The sequence below is a fragment of the Salvelinus namaycush genome, chromosome 23 (assembly GCF_016432855.1).
Source record: "Salvelinus namaycush isolate Seneca chromosome 23, SaNama_1.0, whole genome shotgun sequence".
Classification (NCBI taxonomy): domain Eukaryota; kingdom Metazoa; phylum Chordata; class Actinopteri; order Salmoniformes; family Salmonidae; genus Salvelinus; species Salvelinus namaycush.
The window spans coordinates 15,356,996-15,379,051 of NC_052329.1; the positions used below are offsets into that span (position 1 = coordinate 15,356,996).

The window sequence follows — 22,056 nt, forward strand, 5'->3', positions numbered from 1 at the left end:
GGGGTATCAGCCGGTTCTGGCTCCTTGGCATCAGAGTCAGACCGAGGCTCCTGCGGTGGACGACTGGTTCCCGTGCGTGGAGGAAACATGGGACGCCGCCCATGTCCACCTTCAGCGCGCTGTGCTGCGCCAGAAAGTGGGCGCAGACCGTCACCGCAGTGAGGCCCCGGTGTTCGCACTGGAGGACCGGGTCTGGCTCTCGACCCGAAACCTGACCCTCCGCCCACCCCGCCGGAAGCTGGGCCCGCAGTTTGTGGGGCCATTCAAAGTCCTGAGGAGAGTGAACGAGGTGTGTTACAGGTTCCATGTGTCTCTCCTCAGGCCGGTGGGGGTTGGTCCGCTCCAGGAATCTGAGGTACGGGAGGTTCCTCCGCCCCCTCTGGACATCAAGAGGGCCCCGGCGTACTCCGTTCGTTCCATCCTAGATTTGAGGCGTCGGGCAGGGGGCCTTCAGTACCTCGTGGAGTGGGAGGGGTACGGTCCGGAGGAGAGGTGCTGGGTGCCGGTGGCGGATGTGCTGGACCCTGAACTGCTGCTGGAGTTCCACCGTCGCCGGATCGCCCTGCGCCTCGCTCTCCGGGTCGTCCCCGAGGCCGGTGTCGGCGCGCCGCTGGAGCCGCGAGTCAAGGGGGGGGGGGGGCTGTCACGACTTCCGCCGAAGTCGGCTCCTCTCCTTGTTCGGGCGGCGTTCGGCGGTCGACGTCACCGGCTTTCTAGCCATCGCCGCTCATGTTCTCATTGTTCCATTTGTTTTGTCTTTTTCCCTGCACACCTGGTTTACATTCCCTAATCACACTGCATGTATTTATTCCTCTGTCCCCCTCATGTCTTTGTGTGAAATTGTTTTGCTATGTGTTTAGTGAGATGCGCCAGACTGGTTTTTCCCCCGGGTATCGTATTTTTTACCCGTTGTATGTTTTTGTCATACATTTGTATATTTGTGAGTATTTTCGCGCTTATTGACTTTTATCTGTGGCTGAAGGATTTTTGACTCAGTTGCATCTGTCTTTTGTGCTTTTGCCAAATAAAAGTGCGCCTGATCACAACTCACTGATCTCCTGCACCTGACTTCGTACCAGTAGCGCACAACATCGACAGAATGAGTGGGCAAGAATGATCCACTACTGCTTCTCTCACCACTGCCAACAGTAGCCTACAGTACATCACCCTCAAGCTGCCATAGTTTACATTTTGAATAAAAAAAACTTTCAATCACTGCCACCCAATCATGCATGATGGGCCTTATCCCGACTTATGAATTTATGATTTATGTCTTTCCAACATACACCTTTCCTACACACTTCTCAGTATTTTGTATTCAGACTTGTGTTTTTTAGCCGTGTAAGGGAGCCCTGCAGCTCTGGCTACCTTGAACATCCTGAATAAATTTCATTCAACCACTGAAAACTCTCCCACTTACTGATCAACACATTTTCTCGTGGAGATTTCATTCAATGTGGTTTCCAGTATATTTATCTTAAGCCATCCCTTTGAATACAGTGTACCATTAATTATAATTTTGTCTACAGACTCAATGGAATACATAGAGAAAACGAGGTCAGAATATAAGGATCAATGAAAGAAAGCCATCTATGCATATTTGTCTGTTTTAGCACCAACTGGTAGACTTAAAAATACTCTGATCTTGTAGATTATTTAGACACATTTTTTGGTTAGGAATAAAAAATACAGTGGTTTGATTCACCCTGAAAATTGTTATATTCAAGCTCAATCCATAAAATATTGGAAGGTGGAAAAAAAGTGTACAATAGGGGTTGAACAATAGTCCTACAAATCCACCCTAATTCTCACTAATCATGGAACTGTATGACAACAGTCCAATCTTCATGAACCGTGCGCCAGGCTCCAGGTTTAACCTGCTACGTGTGGTATGAGTTCCATAATGATTCAAAAGGCTACATGTCCCAAATTATTGCACAACGTTTGCCTAATATGATCCACTAATGCTAGCGACCCCCAGGAACAACTACACAGACATGACAGAGGAAAGAAAGATAATACAAGTATTTTGCTAAATCTGCTAAACACGTTTATGTGACAAATAAAATGTGATTTGATTTAAACAGAATGGAATGGAATGATTAAAAAATAAATGTATGTAGGTATTAGTGACTGTGGCTCCTGATAGTGGCTAATAGTTAACATGATACAAATGATAAAATAAAACAGAGTAAAGCCCAGGCATATAATCAAAACATTCTAAAGCGCATACATCAACTCGGCAGGTCCCAATAGAAGCCAATAGCTTGGGTCTCCAAATTTCATCCACGCAAATTATGAGGCCACACAATTAAAATTCGGAATTACGGCACAGCTATTAATATTCTATTTGTGCAAAAGGGTCCGCAATACATTTGTTTCGAAATGGATGGTTTCACATTAATCTCCAGGGATCATTAAGAAAAATCATCTAAAACAATTGCTATGTGTTTTTACAATCCCCTTCTCCAAACTGATTACTCCTTTACCTTGCTCTTATCAATTTATAAATTACAGTGCATGGAGAATGGTGTTATTTCTATAAGAAAAAGAAAGTAGATGATTTCCCACTTAGAACCAGCAGCTTCGCTCAACCTTATTTATGATTTATTCAGTGTAAAGATGGTGGAATTATATGAGGGAATTTAGTCAAGGTCGGAATACAGGTATCTGTAGTGTAGACACCTCTGCCACACCTTAATTTATTCGTGCTTCACCTCAAACGACTAGTGGGTCAATAGAATGCTATTCTCGTGCTGAAGTTCAAGGTCAGAATACACATAGTGAGAAAAGCACATAAAAGGGTAATTACTCTCCATTTACACGCACTTAACTTGGGTCGGAATCGGGCCACGGATGTGTTTAACCCTTTTTCTTTATTAAATGGATATTGAGTCAGTGATGATTTTGGCAATGCCCCATCAGAGCCACTTTATATAATATTTTACTGTATCTATGTTGTGGGTTATAGAGCTATTTTTGATTAATTTAACATTAACATAACCGCATCCATTGTTTTTTTTTGCCTTTTGAAGCTTCCTACAATGGGAGATGTCGCGTACCGGAAGAGGGGGGACGCTCTTTCACTGTAAATACCCGTTCTACAAGAGCGCAGGCGATAAAAGCTACAACTCCGCCCACTGGTAGTCATTCAATTGATTTACTCGCCGGGTGTTCATAGACAAGGCATGCTTTAAACTCAGAGGATTGACCCTGGAATATTATGTTAAACTGATACACACTTCAATGTAGCATAAACCCACGAAGTGGAATTTAACAGAATATCTCTGGGTCGAATGTTTTTACCTTTGTTGCGGCAGGACACATTTCATTTTGTCCTCGGTAGTATTTAACAACCTTTGGCGGTCACCCACCTCAACACGTTTGACACAGGCAGCAGCCCATTTACTGAGTGGTGTGAGGGCAGTTGTTCGGAGGACTTCGTAAAATTTTCCTACATCTTCACTTGGGAGAAAAAGCCTGAAATAATTGATAGAGGTAAGTAAGTCTTGTCATATCTAAACGGCGGGTAGCGTTTGAATTACTAGCCTATTCGAGTATCTGAGCAGTTTAAGTAAGTAAGTGGTTGCCATGCCATGGTATGAAACACTTCTTTGTAAAGTAGTTTGTTGTTGAAAATTATCAAAACACGGTGGTTATTTACCTTGTGACTTAAAATAACCTACCTATTCGTCCATTCACTCAAATGTCCTTTTTATTTCTGTAATTCAGAAGTTTACATGCAGAGGTATACTTATCATTAAATATTAATTCACACCTTGTATTAACCCAATAGGCTACAAAGGACACGCCCGTGTATGGCGAGACATAGCCTATGGGTGGAAAACACTGACTGTATTTAGTTATGGATGTATTATGTATCTATCTATAGGCTACACACCACCGCAGACAACCAGCCTATACAGGCATTTTCATCTGCCCATTTTACAGTCAAAGCAGCAATAAAATATTGTCAGGTGGTGGCTTTTATCATAACGCCCATTAGGTCGTTAGGGGCGGCGCCCCACTTGTGATGGCAAAATCTATATATTATATCATTCATGGATTCTGTTTTAAATGCTTATACAAGTGTGGTAAATGTGTACATTTTCCTGTTTCAAAAATATATTGTTCTAACAAGCTGTTCAGTTACTGCCCCTCGGTGTCTGCCAGCAGCAGCAGTTCCGCCTCAAGGGGCGCATAGGCTGTGCGTGCGAACATTGCTTGGGTTGTTATGACAGCTATTTGCTTTGAGGAGAACTGCTAGCATAAATTATAACCGCACAAAGTAAATGGACCGTCCTGCGTCGCTCAAATGGGCGTTTAGTCAGAACTTCTATGTCGGCTCTAGTCTTCATCAGATTGTACTGTTGGTGACAGTGCGACTAAAACACCCGGTTTTATGCTGTATCTCAAAGCATGATCAAATTAATTAGGCAGCTACAGTAATTTTGAGAAACATAAATACATTTTTTTTATTTAAAGTTTTAGTCTAATCTACCTTTGATAAACAGCTAGCTAGTTGATAGCTTGCTAGCTCCCATGACAATTTCAAGTCTTTCAAAACTAATATTTGACTAACTCGGAAATATGAAATATAAGTTATTTCAAAATGCTTTGTGACGTGATTAGCTAGCTATCCCCATTTAGATAATGTGTTTTCAGTTATTGTATTTGCATGCTTGTTGCGTTCTACCTGGTGCACTCGTTTGCTGGCTGCTCGTTCTAAATAGTGTAATCTAATCTGTTCAAAACAGTGGCAGCATATGCAGCAGTGAGCATCAGGTTTTTGACATGCAAAAGTGAAATAGGTGTATTTATGCTGTTGTTCAAATGCGCAGATCACTTTATGCATCTTCCCCAATAAACTACCAGTAGTTAGAAAACTTGGCATAATATTTCTGTCATGATGCTTTGTTGACAACTCAAACCACATCGCGCCCCGGGTATTCAGCCAATCAGCGGCCACCACTGAGGTATGGAGCATTTCAAAATGCATAACAAACTGCAGAGTTAATCAACCACACATCTATGACCATACAACTGTCTGTGAGCTTTTGAAGGTATGTGATCGATAATCTGTCAAGTATGCTATCAGCGTTGACTGACAGTGAGTCATCATATTTGTTGTGTAAAGCAATGCATTTTATTTTGACACACACAACTCAGGTGTTTGATGGCAATTTCTCCACTCCTGATGTAGACAGACTAGATGTCTAAAGTTATTGGCGGGTGTCAAAACTTAACATAAAACATCATTCATTATAGATATTGGTGTTTAAATGCTGAAATCTTTAATTTTTAATGCTTAACTCAGCATTATTGCAGCAGTCTGGCTAGGACAGACATACTGTAGGAGATTGGACTAGAACATTCCATGGAATGCACTGGTGTCCTCAACAGTTATTGCTATTATGTGTTCCATATACACACACACACACACACACACACCAGACACACTGATAGGGGTGCCCAAAGCCCACTCCTTGACTGGAGTTTGAGTCAGTTTGAGTTTCATTGTAATTGATTCTGAAGAGAGTATCAGTCTCACTATCCTTTGTGTATTTATAAATATCATAATACAAATGTAAAGATGACTAATATCTGGAACCTTTTCTCAGACTACAGGTTTTTCTGTATTTCGAGCATGAGCTGTGTTCATTGCACTGGTGCGGTTCTCAACATTTATCTTTACCTAAGAATATCATGCAGCCCATCTTGCTTTTGGGGGCACAAACTGCCGGAGGAATGTTCATCCCATAAATGGTGCCATCGTTTTTTTTATTTTTATATAGCCATTGTGTGTTCCTTGAGAAAGACGACAGTCAAGATCTGCTGTTGGTCTTGCATCTATAATAAAAGCTTCTATCACTAAGGCAACAACTGCGTGTTTCCCTCAATTTAGCAGGCGAGATGAAATGGCAGTGTGGTATTATCCTAATTAACATGTGGGAGCGGAAGACTGTGAGAGAGCCTGTTATTACAGCCTGTCCTGTGGGAGGTAAGCCCTCCACCACCCACCCTCTCTCCGACCCTCTATCTCTAGTTTAGACACACCCTCTCTTTGATTTCCCCCCCATGTATCCTGGTGTGATGAGTAGGCCTAATGTAAGAACGGAGTCACAGCTTGCCAAACCACACCCCTTTAGCAAAATATAAAGGCAACAATTTCAAAGATTTTATGCAGTTACAGTTCATAGAAGGAAATCTGTCAATTTTAAATAAATTCATTAGGCCCTAATATATGGATTTTACATGACTGGGCAGGGGTGCAGCCATAGGTGGGCCTGGGAGGGCATAGGCCCACCCAATTGGGAGCCAGGCCCAGACAATCGGAATTAGTTTTTTCCCACAAAAGGGCTTTATTACAGACAAATATACTTCAGTTTCATCAGCTGTCCGTGTGGCTGGTCTCAGACGATTGAGCAGGTGAAGAAGCTGGAAGTGGAGGTCCTGGACCGGCGTGGTTACACGTGATCTGCAGTTGTGAGGCCAGTTGGATGTACTGCCAAATTCTCAAAAATTTAGTTGGAGATGGCTTATGTTAGAGAAATTAACATTTAAATTCTCTGGCAACAGCTCTCGTAGACATTCCTGCATTAGTCATGCCAATTGCACTCTCCCTCAACTTGAGAAATCTGTGGCGTTGTGTGCCAAAACTGCACATTTTAGAGTGGCCTTTTGTCCCCAGCACAAGGTGCACCTCTAATGATCAAGCTGTTTAATCATCTTCTTGATATGCCACACCTGTCAGGTGTATGGATTATCTTGGTAAAGGAGAAATGCTCACCAACAGGGAAGTAATCACATTTGTGCATAACATTTGAGAAAAATACACTTTTTGTGTGTATGGAACATTTCTGGGATCTTTTATTTCGGCTAATGAAACATGGGACCAACACTTTACATGGTTTATATTTTCATTGTGTGTGTGTGCGTGCGCACTACTGTTCAAAAGTTTGGGGTCACTTAGAAATTTCCTTGTTTTTAAAAGAAAAGCAAAACAAATTGTACATTAAAATCAGAAATACAGTGTAGACATTGTTAATGTTGTAAATAACAATTGTAGCTGCAAACGTCTGATTTAAAATAAAAATGAAATATCTACGAAGGCGTACAGAGGCCCATTATCAGCAACCATCAAGCCTGTTTTCCAATGGCACTGTGTTAGCTAATCCAAGTTTGTCATTTTAAAAGGCGACTTTGGGATGCTGGCCTTCTAGGCAGAGTTACAAAGAAAAAGCCAAATCTCAGACTGACTAATAAAAAGAAAAGATTAAGATGGGCAAAAGAACACACACTGGACAGAGGAACTCTGCCTAGAAGGCCAGCATCTCGGAGTCGCCTCTTTACTGTTGACGTTGAGACTGGTGTTTTGCGGGTACTATTTAATGAAGCTGCCAGTTGAGGACTTGTGAGGTGTCTGTTTCTCAAACTAGACACAAATGTACTTGTCCTCTTGCTCAGTTGTGCACCGGGGCCTCCAACTCCTCTTTCTATTCTAGTTAGAGCCAGTTTGCGCTGTTCTGTGAAGGGAGTAGTACACAGCGTTGTACGATATCTTCAGTTTCTTGGCAATGTCTCACATGGAATAGCCTTCATTTCTCAGAACAAGAATAGACTGACCAGTTTCAGAAGAAAGTTCTTTGTTTCTGGCCATTTTGAGCCTGTAATCAAACCGACAAATGCTGATGCTCCAGATACTCAACTAGTCTAAAGAAGGCCAGTTTTATTGCTTCATTAATAAGCACAACAGTTTTCATCTGTGCTAACGTAATTGCAAAAGGGTTTTCTAATGCTCAATTAGCCTTTTAAAATGATTAACTTGGATTAACTAACACAATGTGCCATTGGAACACAGGCCCGTTATCAGCAACCACCACTCCTATGTAGGTATTCCATTAAAAATCAGCTGTTTCCAGCTACAATAGTCATTTACAATTGACAAATGTGCTTTTCTAAGTGACCAAACTTTGAACGGTAGTGTGAGGATACATGCATGCATACACACAATACATTGGTAAAGTTTTCAGACCCCTTGACTTTTTCAAAAATATGTTTACATTGCAGCTTTTTATAAAATGGATAAAAATAATAGTAATCCTCAGCAATCTACACACAATACCCCAATACACACTTTTTTCTTGAGGCAAGCCGAAGTGTATGCCCCTTCGTCGGTGATTGGTCAATAGTAGGGGGTTCTTGAATAAAGTCTTTATTGTCATTCAATGAGAAATGACTAGTTTTCTTACTAATTTTGTCATTGAGAAATACTGCACCAAACATCTTAGTTAGATGTAAAATTGTGCGACTAATATCTCCTCGGCAAAAACAACTCAAGAAATGTCATTCATTTTATCTTAGATCAAAATATTCAGAATTAAAGAAAGTGTGTACTGGCTCTGGCATCTCAAAATGGAAAAACAGTAGTATTGCTGCATTTTTTTCTCTGTTTTTCAAGCGAAGTTCTTTTAAGGGAGTATGGGAGCACACTCGTTCGGATCGCTAGCCGAACTGAAGCGTGCTGACGCCTTTACCTTATTAGATAAGTACAGTTTGCACTGCTTTTTGCCAGAAATGTAAGCTTATTTGAACAACCGTGACATTGGCATTAAGGCTGGGGATTGCCAGGGACATCACAATATATGTATTGCGATTCCCTCTTTCTATATGTTGTGATTCAGTACTGTGATTTTATTGCGTTTTGATGTTCTAAACAAATTGCTCACCTGTCTACTGCACAAGGACGAGAGCCGTGAGGAAACAAGTTCTGACCTGTCATGGAAATAAGTGCTGAAAACAAATTGGCTCCTTATTGAAAAGAAGATGGACCACACGCAATGAGGGAAAAATGCTGGAGTTTTGCTGCAGGTATAGCCAACTAGCGCAAAAATAATATTGCAATATTGTCAATCCGATTTATTGTCAAATAATATCCTGATATGTTTCTGTATAGATTTTGTTTTTTACATCACTAATTGACATGTTTTCTTAGTCTCCATAGCTTGATGAGAATATTACCTAGACCCAAAGCAAAAGGCACCCAATTATGTCATATTTCTACCCCAAAGGTGAAAGGGAACACTAGTTTAACAGAATATCAAGGATAATTGTTTTTATTTCACCCTGAGAAGTAGGAGTGTGCTAAAATCCCCACCATATGGTAAGTCTGAGCCAAGCGTGTTCCTTGTCTTTGCAGATGCAAATGTTTATCCTGTAAAACAAGGATGAAATGAACCTTCCAATGATTTGAAGAGTCAGTAGTGCCCCATCTCTCTCTGCATGGGACCAGTGGAAAGGGGGAGAGGGAGATGGACAAGGACTGCATCACAGACTGGGCTTGTCTGTCTGTCCCTGACTCAGTCTACCTCAACTCTGAGGAGAAAGTCACCTGACACAGATCAGTCACCTGATGAGGACATAGCTCTGTGTGATGCCAAAAACAGACAGATGGCTACCGAACAGACCAACCACCTATCACCCAGGCATACAGATACTGCCTGCGTCCTACATTCAGGACAGTAAAATACGGCTGTACTGTAGAGCACGGAATGAGTTAATGAGAACCGTTAAACACCAACGGCGAATGGCATTCATTCGTTCACTCAACAATAGTTCCCCCTGTGTCTGCATGCCACGGAGGCCTTTGTCAGCAGTTTCCTTTCTAGGCCATAGTATCAGCACCTATGACTAGGCGCCAACACCAGAATTACTTTCTCTGGCCTACCTCGACCTGGGAGGGAGCCATTGTTTTAATACTGAGCAGGCAGTACCAGCAGGAGACACTGGGAACATTGTGTGAGGCAGACGGGACAACGTTTGAGGAAGCGCCCCAGGTGGGGGGAGGGGGGGGCCTGCAACTTGAGACCGGCCGGTCAAAGCACTGTTTGTTCAGACGGAGGGCCTGGTTGTGTTGCTCCTTCATCTGAGATGCTGCTTCAGCCAACAAACTAGAGGCAGTAAAAACTGAAAGATTTTTCTAGGGGTTATTTTTCATGTGGAGGTATAACCCAGCCACTGAGATACTACATCTCTACAGTCTTTGACAGGGGTTATCTGCTGGCATAACCAAGGGCCTTTTTTGTTGTAAAAGAGCATGAAGGATTTGTTAGGTAAGAATCCCCAGTTATGTGGCGAGAGGCGACTCGCCCGTTGGGAAGAGTGTATCGAGAATTGTAAAGAGTTCTTGCTGAACAATAGTCCTACTGCTTCAGTCCTGGAGTGGCTGGGCAAATTGTTGCAATTACATATTATGACTTGCTATATAATTTGTAGTTTTATAAAATGGACCATAGCATAATTTAATGATCTCTCCATTCCACTATCTATGTCCTGAGTATCCAAAAACAAGTGTAATTCCGGATTCAATTTCAAACCTAAAACGTCATGGTCCATAACACGTATTTAAAAAATAAATAAATAGACAATTATGTGGCTGAGTGAGTATTATTAAGTCTCCTTTAGTCATGTAGCCTAATCCTCCTCTGTATCTAAAATAGTTCTAAAAACCAACCACAGGGGACATCCCCTCACACAAACTGCTGCTACTGTAGTAATACGATTTAAAATACTTTCATAGCTTCTTGAGACTGCAAAAAAATAAATAAATACAAGCCTTGTTATGAAGCTCAGGTGGAGAGGAGGGATCCCGAGATGGCCTGCACCTGCTGTCAGTTTTGGTATAGTAGAGAACCAGCCATAGAGGCAGATGCCAGCCTGCCAGCAGGACGGTGTTTGAACACACCAGACTGACTTCTGTTCTGCATGGAGATTGCCAGCCAGCAGCGCATGTTACATCATGTCTGGTTGATGGTGAGGAAGGCTGCAGGTCTCATATAAGCCTGCAGGCAGAAACAGCCTCTAAAATACCTGAGGGTAACGATCATTAAAGGAAAGGTTCACCCATTTGGAATGTTATATTGTTTTTGTGCATCTCTGTGATATTCTGTCAATTCCTTGGGTCATTTCAGGTTTTCATGTGTATCTGAGTTATTGGCATTCAAGCAGGCAGAAAATTGTCCGGTATGACGTAGGACTGTGAAAATGTCTATCGTACATGTCAGATTTCAATACTGTCCATTGTCATAATTTGGGAGGATGTCTTCTCTCGAATGGGAAATGTGTAATTTAACGGGTCTAACACATTTTTCCTACTAATCCATGGTGCCGTTGCCAGAGATATTATAGAAAGGACATAGGAATCCAATGAAGGAATGTATAATGTCCCACCCAGCAGACTGGTTGACAATCTCATTCATGTTATCAAGCTGCGTCACGCGGCTGCGAAACTCATCGTCACGCAATCCCTTCTCAAACTGTATATGTTGAGAAACGTGCCTATTCTTCTCAAGTACAGTCGTGGGCAAAAGATTGGAGAATGACACCAATATTAATTTTCACAAAGTTTGCTGCTTCAGTGTCTTTAGATATTTGTCAGATGTTACTTTGGAATACTGAAGTATAATTACAAGCGTTTCATAAGTGTCAAAGGCTTTTATTGACAATTACATGAAGTTGATGCAAAGAGTCAATATTTACAGTGTTGACCCTTTTTCAAGACCTCTGCAATCCACCCTGGTATACTGTCAATTAACTTCTGGGCCACATCCTGACTGATGGCAGCCCATTCTTGCATAATCAATGCTTGGAGTTTGTCAGAATTTGTGGATTTGTGTTTGTCACCCACCTCTTGAGAATTGACCACAAGTTCTCAATGTGATTCAGGTCTGGGGATTTTCCTGGCCATGGACCCAAAATATTGATGTTTTGTTCCCCGAGCCACCTAGTTATCACTTTTGCCTTATGGCAAGGTGCTCCATCATGCTGGAAAAGGCATTGTTCGTCACCAAACTGTTCCTGGATGGTTGGGAGAAGTTGCTCTCGGAGGATGTGTTGGTACCATTCTTTATTCATGGCTGTGTTCTTAGGCAAAATTGTGAGTGAGCCCACTCCCTTGGCTGAGAAGCAACCCCACACATGAATGGTCCCAGGATGCTTTACTATTGGCATGACACAGGACTGATGGTAGCGCTCACCTTGTCTTCTCCGGACAAGCTTTTTTTCCGGATGCCCCAAACAATCGGAAAGGGGATTCATCAGAGAAAATGACTTTACCCCAGTCCTCAGCAGTCCAATCCCTGTACCTTTGCAGAATATCAGTCTGTCCCTGATGTTTTTCCTGGAGAGAAGTGGGTTCTTTGCTGCCCTTCTTGACACCAGGCCATCCTCAGTCTTCGCCTCACTGTGCGTGCAGATGCACTCACACCTGCCTGCTGCCATTCCTGAGCAAGCTCTGTACTGGTGGTGCACCGAACCCCGCAGCGCAATCAACTTTAGGAGACGGTCTGCTAACTGCTAGCTTGCTAGCCCCGGTCTGCTAACTGCTAGCTTGCTAGCCCCGGTCTGCTAACTGCTAGCTTGCTAGCCCCGGTCTGCTAACTGCTAGCTTGCTAGCCCCGGTCTGCTAACTGCTAGCTTGCTAGCCCCGGTCTGCTAACTGCTAGCTTGCTAGCCCCGGTCTGCTAACTGCTAGCTTGCTAGCCCCGGTCTGCTAACTGCTAGCTTGCTAGCCCCGGTCTGCTAACTGCTAGCTTGCTAGCCCCGGTCTGCTAACTGCTAGCTTGCTAGCCCCGGTCTGCTAACTGCTAGCTTGCTAGCCCCGGTCTGCTAGCTTGCTAGCCCCGGTCTGCTAGCTTGCTAGCCCCGGTCTGCTAGCTTGCTAGCCCCGGTCTGCTAGCTTGCTAGCCCCGGTCTGCTAACTGCTAGCTTGCTAGCCCCGGTCTGCTAGCTTGCTAGCCCCGGTCTTCTTGAGTACTTGATGATCCGATAAATGGTTTAGGTGTAATCTTACTGGCAGCAATATCCTTGCATGTGAAGCCCTTTTTGTGCAAAGCAATGATGACGGCACGTTGTTTCCTTGCAGGTAACCATGATTGACAGAGGAAGAACAATGATTCCAAGCACCATCCTGCTGCCAGTAAGATTACACCTAAACCAAGCTTCCAATCTTATTTGAACTCAACTGTCTGAAGCGCTGTGTCCCCAGCCAGCCCAACCACTCACTGGACCCATATGATCACTTGGCTATGCATGCCTCTCTAATATCAATATGCCTTGTCCATTACTGTCCTGGTTAGTGATTACTGTCTTATTTCACTGTAGAGCCTCTAGCCCTGCTCAATATGCTTTAACCAACCATGTTGTTCCACCTCCTACATATGCGATGACATCACCTGGTTTAAACATCTCTAGAGACTATATCTCTCTCATCATTACTCAATGCCTAGGTTTACCTCCAATGTACTCACATCCCACCTTACCTTTGTCTGTACACTATGCCTTGAATCTATGCTATCGTGCCCAGAAACCTGCTCCTTTTACTCTCTGTTCCGAACGTGCTAGACGGCCAGTTCGTATAGCATTTAGCCGTACCCTTATCCTACTTTTCTTCTGGTGATGTAGAGGTTAATCCAGGTCCTGCAGTCCCAGGTGCTCTCATTTGTTGACTTCTGTAACCGTAAAAGCCTTGGTTTCATGCATGTTAACATTAGAAGCCTACTCCCTAAGTTTGTTTTAACCTGGATGTCTTAAGGTGACTTCCAGGTGGCTTAGGAAAACCACCAAAACCCCTGAAATCTCCATCGCTAACTAACATTTTCTGCCAAGATAGAACTGCCAAAGGGGGTGTTCCAGATCTGTACCCAAACAATTAGAGCTTCTACTTCTAAAAATTCACCTTTCCAGAAACAAGTCTCTCACCGTTGCCGCTTCCTAGCCCCATACACTACCCACCACTGCGACCTGTACGCTCTCGTTGGTTGACCCTCGCTTCATACTCGTCGCCAAACCCACTGGCTACAGGTTATCTACAAGTCTCTGCTAGGTAAAGCCCGTCCTTATCTCAGCTCACTGGTCACCATAGCAGCACCCACTCGTAGCATGCGCTCCAGCAGGTATCTCACTGGTCACCCAATTCCTCCTTTGGTCGCCTTTCCTTCCAGTTCTCTGCTGCCAATGACTGGAACAAACTGCAAAAATTACTGAAGCTGGAGACCCATATCTCCCTCACTAGCTTTAAGCACCAGCTGTCAGAGCAGCTCACAGATCACTGCACCTGTACATAGCCCATCTGTAAACAGCCCATCCAATCTACCTCATCGCCATACTGTATTTATTTATCTTGCTCCTTTGTACCCCAGTATCTCTACTTGCACATTCATCTTCTGCACGTCTACCATTCCAGTGTTTAATTGCTATATTGTAATTACTTCGCCACCATGGCCTATTTACTGCCTTAACTCCCTTACCTCATTTGCACTCACTGTGTATAGACTTTTTGTTTTCTTTTTTCTACTGTATGTTTTGTTTATTCCATGTGTAACTCTGTGTTGTATGTGTCGAATTGCTATGCTTTATCTTGGCCAGGTCGCAGTTGCAAATGAGAACTTCTTCTCAACTAGCCTAACTGGTTAAATAAAGGTGAAAAAAATATATAATAATGGCAACCAACCCTGGCTGTTGTCTTTAGCTGATGAGTGGGGTGATAATCAAACATTCCACCGTTTTCCCTAGCACCATCCTGTTGGTTAGCGCTGCTATCCTCCGCTGTCTCTGTGTTAACCTTAATCACAGGCTTTCACTTCTCAGGGAGACGAGGTCTCTGCAAACACCTTGTGCCCACATGATAATCGAGAGGCTGCTGGGAGGGACGGGCTCACTGTTCCTGAGACTGCATGACTCATTGAAACGCACCACCCCTTTACAGGCTGAAAGTGCGCTACTGCTGATTTAATGCCAATCTGATTTAATTGGCTGTTTGATCAAGGAGAACTAAACTGTGTTTGAAACCAAGCAGTGTGCGATTATGTAAAATTCTTTGCCTTGTGTATCCATGCAATATCTTCTTTGCATGTTTTTTCCCCCCATGTGATCTCCACTCTAGTGCATATTTTAGAATTTTCATCTTAATATGTGATCCTTAAAAATCTGTAGAAAATATGGAAGGTAATTCTGGATTACAGCATATCCGCCTTGCCTGCCTTTGTATGCCCGCAGCAATATGAGGACACCTGTTGTAACTGATGGTTTGGTGCCCCAGCAGATGATGCCTCCCTCTGTCTCCCCAAGGATTAGGCTATATTTACCTAAATCTATTGTCTGATCTGAGCTCCATCAATCACCTTCTCCTGCAGCTCTGACTCCAATTGCACCCTGGATGCAGTATAACCCAGCATTACCAGCCGGCTGACTCGGCTCTTCTCATCCTGCCTGCGTCAGATCACACCTCTCCTTGGCCCATGAGGAGACCGGGCCTGATCCCTTCCTCTGAGATTTATCCTTTTCTCTGATAATAATTGAGAGGACGATCTCTTTATGGCATTTGACCCACTTCTAATGTAACTCTCCTCTCCTGGCATACTTTTGGTGCTCCATGATCCCAATGCTGACCTTTCCTGGCAGACTTCCAGCGCGCCATCATGATCCCAATGAGCTGGGTGATGGCTGTTCCTTTATTTATTCATTGTATTAACATTAAATTAAATGAATGACCCAGTGGCACACCCTCTATCATTCTCAGTAATACCAAAACATTATTAGACTTACCAGTGACCCATTTATCAGAATGATGAATCTGGTTTAGTATCAGCCTTGCCTTTCATGCTGTACAGTATTTCGAAGAATTTAGAGCTGGGGAAATTCAGTGCTTGCAAATGTTGAATCTGTTAATGAGGCAAACCGCATTGACTGTAAATCTTAAGAAATGAAGATACTTCTTCATTGCTTGCTTCAGTGTTATTATTGCCAAGGGAAAAACGTTGCTGCCAGCTTTCCCCATGACACTGTTTGCAACGTATTAGATTATACTCTCGCACACAGATGTCAGCAGTTTGGAAAGTTTCCCTGTGACTACTCCGTGAAATATTAGGCTTTACTGCAGAGGGACTTTGCTTCAGGTTACTGTGACGTTTCCTGTGCCTTCTAGCAATATGAAGACGATGCCTTTCGGACATTCTCTTTCTGTAATGCCTCACTTGATGTTAGTTGTGGAATGATATTTGAGTGAATGTACCATCTCGCAGTCTGTCTCCTGACTCTCCTCACTGGATGCCTGCCTATGACAGTGGCACTTAAACAAATTGCGCATTTTATATTCCATTTGTGGAATTCAAATGCATTCACACATGTTAATCTACGGTAGGCCTACTTCCTTTTTTAGCTGTAGCTGAAAAATATTTATATTTTACTTAGAATATCTTTAATCTGTAGGATTTTGCATATCTAATATCTGTCTAGATCATTACGAAATGGAGGTTAACATGCTCTAAGACTGGATCATTAGTTCATCTTGAGTAAATACAGTGCTTGAAGTCACATGTTCACAATTTTAGCAGAGATATCTGGAAACTTGTCGGACAACATTGCACCTTTTCAGTGGTGAACAATATTGAGTAACTGTGTCAAAACAACTGTTCTACTGTAATTACCCACCACCTCTTTGAACTTTGTTTTCACATGCTTATATTGAATATAGTGTGTCTGACTCAATCACCTTTGCCTTCCTCACCAGAAAGGTAAACCGATCAACATGTCTATAGTTTCATCAGTATCACACGATAAGATGGGCCTATTCCATCAGGCGCCCTTGTTTGACTTTTGAAAACCTGCCGGCTCAAGTCTTCCTAGAAAGGTGTTTCACAAGCACTGCAGTCGGTGCAACATTTTTTTTTTTTTACCCACAAAGTCGACACCTCCCTCGGAACACTCTTCAAAGCTCTGCCCTGGCTCCTTTGTGCTTGTGTAGATAGGGACTATGGGGAGCAGTGGTGGTGAATAGTTTGCTTTGAGGTAGGGGCCTAAACTCTACTTTTCTGATTCTTCTGGTAGTAGCTAGCTAGCCCTGGTCTCACAGTCCCTGGCATAGAGGCAGCTCTCCTGGTGTGTCTCTGGTAACAGCTAGTAGATAGCTTGCTAGATAGCTATCCCTCAACAGGCTGACTGGGAGGCTTTATTTCCCTTGACTCCAAGCCTTCCTGTTACAGTTTGAATTGATGCATGATTCATCTTCTGCTAGCATATTGAAGGCAACAGCCTGTTCGCCTGCTTTCAATATGCCAGGCAGCAATCCACAAACTAGTGACTGTATTAGGCTTGTCACTCATTCTTTACAGTGCACACAGCTCTTAAAGCACTTATTGCTCTTTCCTGTCTGCAGGGCGTGCACAGTGAGCGAAATGACTTGGTAATAGATATCTAGTAGTGCTATCTTGCACAACATCTCAGGTAGAATAGACTATGGCTTGTAGCTTCACCTAATGGTCATGATTATGAATCAATAAAAATGACTCGTCAAGTGCTTGTTGAAATGTGCAGAATGTACATGTTGACAGATCCAGGAGGACATATTATGCAACTTTATATGGGCCTCTCCAATAGAGGTCAAAATGTTCTGACAGCCAGGTTTTCTTAACAAGCTGGTGTTGAATACTCTGAGTTGTTGTTTCAACCCAGTGTCGTGGGGTATAGACGTCAGAGAGTTGAGGTACCTTGAACTGCCATGCCACCGGTCTTGTGTGCTTTCTGTACATAAAATCTGTATTCATTCATGTGATTGTTTTGAAGGACATGCTTTGTAATGAGTCAACCATTTCAAGGATAGCAAGTAAAACAAGACTCATCACCTTAATTATTCTTATTGAATAAGATGTTCACATTGTGATGGATTTTCTTTACTGTGACATTCTCAAAAGGTTCACAAATTTCTGAGACATTCTCAAAATTTGCTGAAATAGTGAGATTGTATACTCAGAAATGATTCCCCCTTGAAACATAAGGTTGCAATTAGTATAGTGATCTACAGCCAGTATTAAAGGCCCAGTTCAGTCAAAACGGTGAATTTCCAGTGTTTTTATGTTTTCACACAGGTTGGGATAATATTATGAAAATGATAATGCCCCTTTTAAGTAAGAGCTGTTTGAAAAGACTGCCTGAAATTTCAGCCTGTTTTAGTGGGGTGGAGATTTGACCTTCAATGGTGACATCACCATGCGGTAAATTGGTTAATAGACCAATAAGAGTTCCAAACCTCTCTGCCAATAATAGCACATTTTCAGTTTTCCCCTCCACACTCTGACAGTCCTAGTGAAATTCTTGCTTGAAAAATGGCTCTTTGCTAAGAAGCTATTTGTATTTCTTTTTGACAATTATAATTGTCTGACTAACTCTGGCATCATAATTGAGAAGAATGGGATAAGTGATGCTTTTTATTTTAGAGAAACGATGGTGTATTGACCCTGGTCAGTCAATCAACTGCTTTTCCCTCTACCACCCTCAGTGTTTTTATTACGTTTTTATTTTTATTTTACCAGGGAAATTGACTGCGGACACATTCTCATTTACAGCAACAACCTGGGGAATAGTTACAGGGGAGAGGGGGGCTGAATCAGCCAATTGCAACCTGGGGATGATTAGGTGACTGATGGTATGTGGGTCAGATGGGGAATTTAGCCAGGAGGGGTTAACACCCCTACTCTTACGATAAGTGCCATGGGATCTTTAGTGACCACAGAGAGTCAGGACACCCGTTCAACATCCCATCCGAAAGACGGCACCCTACACAGGGCATTGTCCCCAATCACTGCCCAGGGGCATTTGGATATTTAAAATAAAAAAAATTAGACCAGATGAAAGAGTGCCTCCTCCTGGTCCTCCAACACCACTTCCAGCAGCATCTGGTCTCCCATCAAAGGACCAACCCTGCTTAGCTTCAAAAGCAAGCCAGCAGTGGGATGCAGGGTGGTATGCTGCTGGTTAACCCATCATCTTCTAGTGAATCTTTGTTTTCATTTCAGCAATTTACTATCTGTGATGTGCTATATACCTTGCTTAAGATTGATGTATATGCCTTGCTTAAGATCTGATATGCATGATCCGTTTTTGCTGCGGACTGTCTGCCGCCCTGATTGCTGAATCATTAACCCATATTTTAACCTGACGATTATATCTGGTACTATCACCAACGTTTGGAAGGCGGCCCATGTACTCCCCCTTCACAAAGGTGCTGACCCTTGTGCCCTATTTTAATTATCGGCCTATTTCTAAACTTTCTTGCCTAGCTAAACTATTAGAATCTTTGCTAAATACGATCTTGGCTGAGAATTAATCTTTGAAATGTATTCTAAATGTACATCAGTCAGGTTTTAGGCCAGGTCATAGCACTATCTCTGCTGCATTCTTAGTTATAAATGATGTGGTTAACTGTTGATAAAAGGCAACATTGTGCTGCACTCTTCATTGACCTGTCAAAGGCTTTTGATACTGTTGATCACTCAATGCTAATTGAGGCGTTCCTCAATTGGCCTAGACCAGGCTGCATGTAACTGGTTTAAAAGTGATTTAACAGTTCGAACTCAATATACTTCTACGGATGGCGTTAAATCAGGTTTCCTGGATATTATGGTGTCCTGCAGGGGTCCATTCTGGGTCCTGTACTTTTTACTGTCTACATTAACAATATCGACTTCTCTGTAAAAAAATGTTACCTGCACATGTATGCCGATGATACTGTTGTGTATGCTATGTTCTGTTCGGACTGCGCACGTTACAAAAAGTCATGCCACAGCGCACTGTTACAGCCACGTGCATTATTTGAATATTCCAGGCTTGTTGGCTACAAAATCAAATCAAATTGTCACATGCGTCGAATACAACAAGTGTAGACTTTACCGTGAAATGTTTACTTACGACCCCATTCCCAACAATGCAGTTAAGTATGAAAATTAACAAATAGAAAAAAGAAAAAAAAAATAGTAAACCAATAACCCCCCCCCCGCATCACCCTGCACACGAGTGTGCAAAGCTGTCAAGGCAAAGGGTGGCTACTTTGAAGAATCTAAAATCAGAAATATAGTTATTTTTTCAACACTTTTTTTGGTTACTACATGATTCAATGTGTTATTTCATAGTTTTGATGTCTTCACTATTATTCTACGATGCAGAAAATAGTAAAAATTAAGAAACGCGAGTACGTGTCCTCACTTTCGACTGTTACTGTATGTAAATACGGTATTTTTGTTTTTTTAATAAATTAGAAAAAATGTCCACCTGTTTTTGCTTTGTCATTTTTTAATAAAAAAAAAAAAAAAATGTAATCCATTTTAGAACAAGGTTGTAAAGTGGAAAAAGGGAAGGGGTCTGAATACTTTCCCAATGCACTATACAAGGAGTACCGATATCTAGTCTGTGTACTGTGGTACGAAGTAGTTGTGGTGGTTAATTGAGATAATATGTACACTACCGTTCAAAAGTTTAGGGTAATTTAGAAATGTCCTTTGTTTTTTAAAGAAAAGCTAATTTTTCATTAAATAGTACCTGCAAAACAGCAGTCTCAACGTCAACAGTGAAGAGGTGACTCCGGGTTGCTGGCCTTCTAGGCAGAGCTCCTCTGTCCAATGTCGGTGTTCTTTTGCCCATCTTAAACATTTTCTTTTTATAGGCCAGTCTGAGATATGGCTTTTTCTTTGCAACTCTGCCCAGAAGGCCAGCATCCCGGAGTCACCTCTTCACTGTTGACGTTGAGACTGCTGTTTTGCGGGTAGTATTTAATGAAGCTGCCAGTTGAGGACGTGAGGTGTCTGTTTCTCAAACTAGACACAAATGTATTTGTCCTCTTGCAGAGTTGTGCACCGGGGCCTCCCACTCTTTCTATTCTGGTAAGAGCCTGTTTGCTCTGTTCTGTGAAGGGAGTAGTACACGAGATCTTCAGTTTCTTGGCAATTTCTCATGTGGAATAGCCTTCATTTCTCAGAACAAGAATAGACTGAGTTTCAGAAGAAAGTTATTTTGTTTCTGGACATTTTGAGCCTGTACTCGAACCCACAATTGCTGATGCTCCAGATACTCAACTAGTCTACAGAAGGCCAGTTTTATTGCTTCTTTAATCAACAGTTTCATGTGTGCAAACATAATTGCAAAAGGGTTTTCTAATGATCAATTAGCCTTTATAAAATGATAAACTTGGATTAGCTAATATGATGTGCCATTGGAACAGGAGTGATGGTTGCTGATAATGGGCGTCTGTACGCCTACGTAGATATTCCATTAAAATCAGCCGTTTCCAGTAGAGGTCGACCGATTATGAGTTCAACGCCGATACCGATTTTATTGGAGGACCAAAAAAGCCGATACCGATTAATCGTTAAATGAATTTTTTTATTTTTTATATATATGTGTAATAATGACAATTACAAGAATGCTGAATGAACAATGAACACTTTTAACTTAATATAATACATCAATAAAATCAATTTAGCCTCAAATAAATGAAACCTGTTCAATTTGGTTTAAATAATGCAGAAACAAAGTGTTGGAGAAGAAAGTAAAAGTGCAATATGTGCCATGTAAAAAAAAAAAAAAAAGCTAACGTTTAAGTTCCTAGCTCAAAACATGAGAACATATGAAAGCTGGTGGTTCCTTTTTAACATGAGTCTTCAATATTCCCAGGTAAGAAGTTTTAGGTTGTAGTTATTATAGGACTATTTCTATCTATACCATTTGTATTTCATATACCTTTGACTATTGGATGTTCTAATATGTACTTTAGTATTGCCAGCCTAATCTCGGGAGTTGATAGGCTTGAAGTCATAAACAGCGCAATGCTGCTGGCAAACACAGTAAAGTGCTGTTTGAATGAATGCTTACGAGCCCGCTGCTGCCTACCAACGCTCAGACTGCTCTATCAAATCATATACTTAATTATAATATAATAACACACAGAAATACGAGCCTTAGGTCATTAATATGGTCAAATCCGGAAACTCTCATTTAGAAAACAAAACGTTTATTCTTTCAGTGAAATAGGGAACCGTTACGTATTTTATCTAACGGGTGGCATCCATAAGTCTAAATTATTCCTGTTACATTGCACAACCTTCAATGTTATGACATAATTACGTAAAATTCTGGCAAATTATTTTGCAACGAGCCAGGCGGCCCAAACTGTTGCATATACCTTGACTCTGCGTGCAATGAACGCAAGAGAAGTGACACAATTTCCCTAGA

At 42.1% G+C, this 22,056-nt stretch overlaps 1 protein-coding gene across 1 annotated transcript in view; it reads left to right on the forward strand.

Moving 5' to 3' along the window:
* The first annotated feature begins 3,186 nt into the window (after positions 1-3,186).
* Positions 3,187-22,056, forward strand: part of LOC120018111 (glycerophosphodiester phosphodiesterase domain-containing protein 5-like) — a 98,330-nt gene continuing 79,460 nt past the window's right edge. Inside the window, exon 1 of the mRNA XM_038961105.1 lies at positions 3,187-3,498. The gene's annotated coding sequence lies outside the window, so the exon portion shown is untranslated. The remainder of the gene's footprint in view (positions 3,499-22,056) is intronic.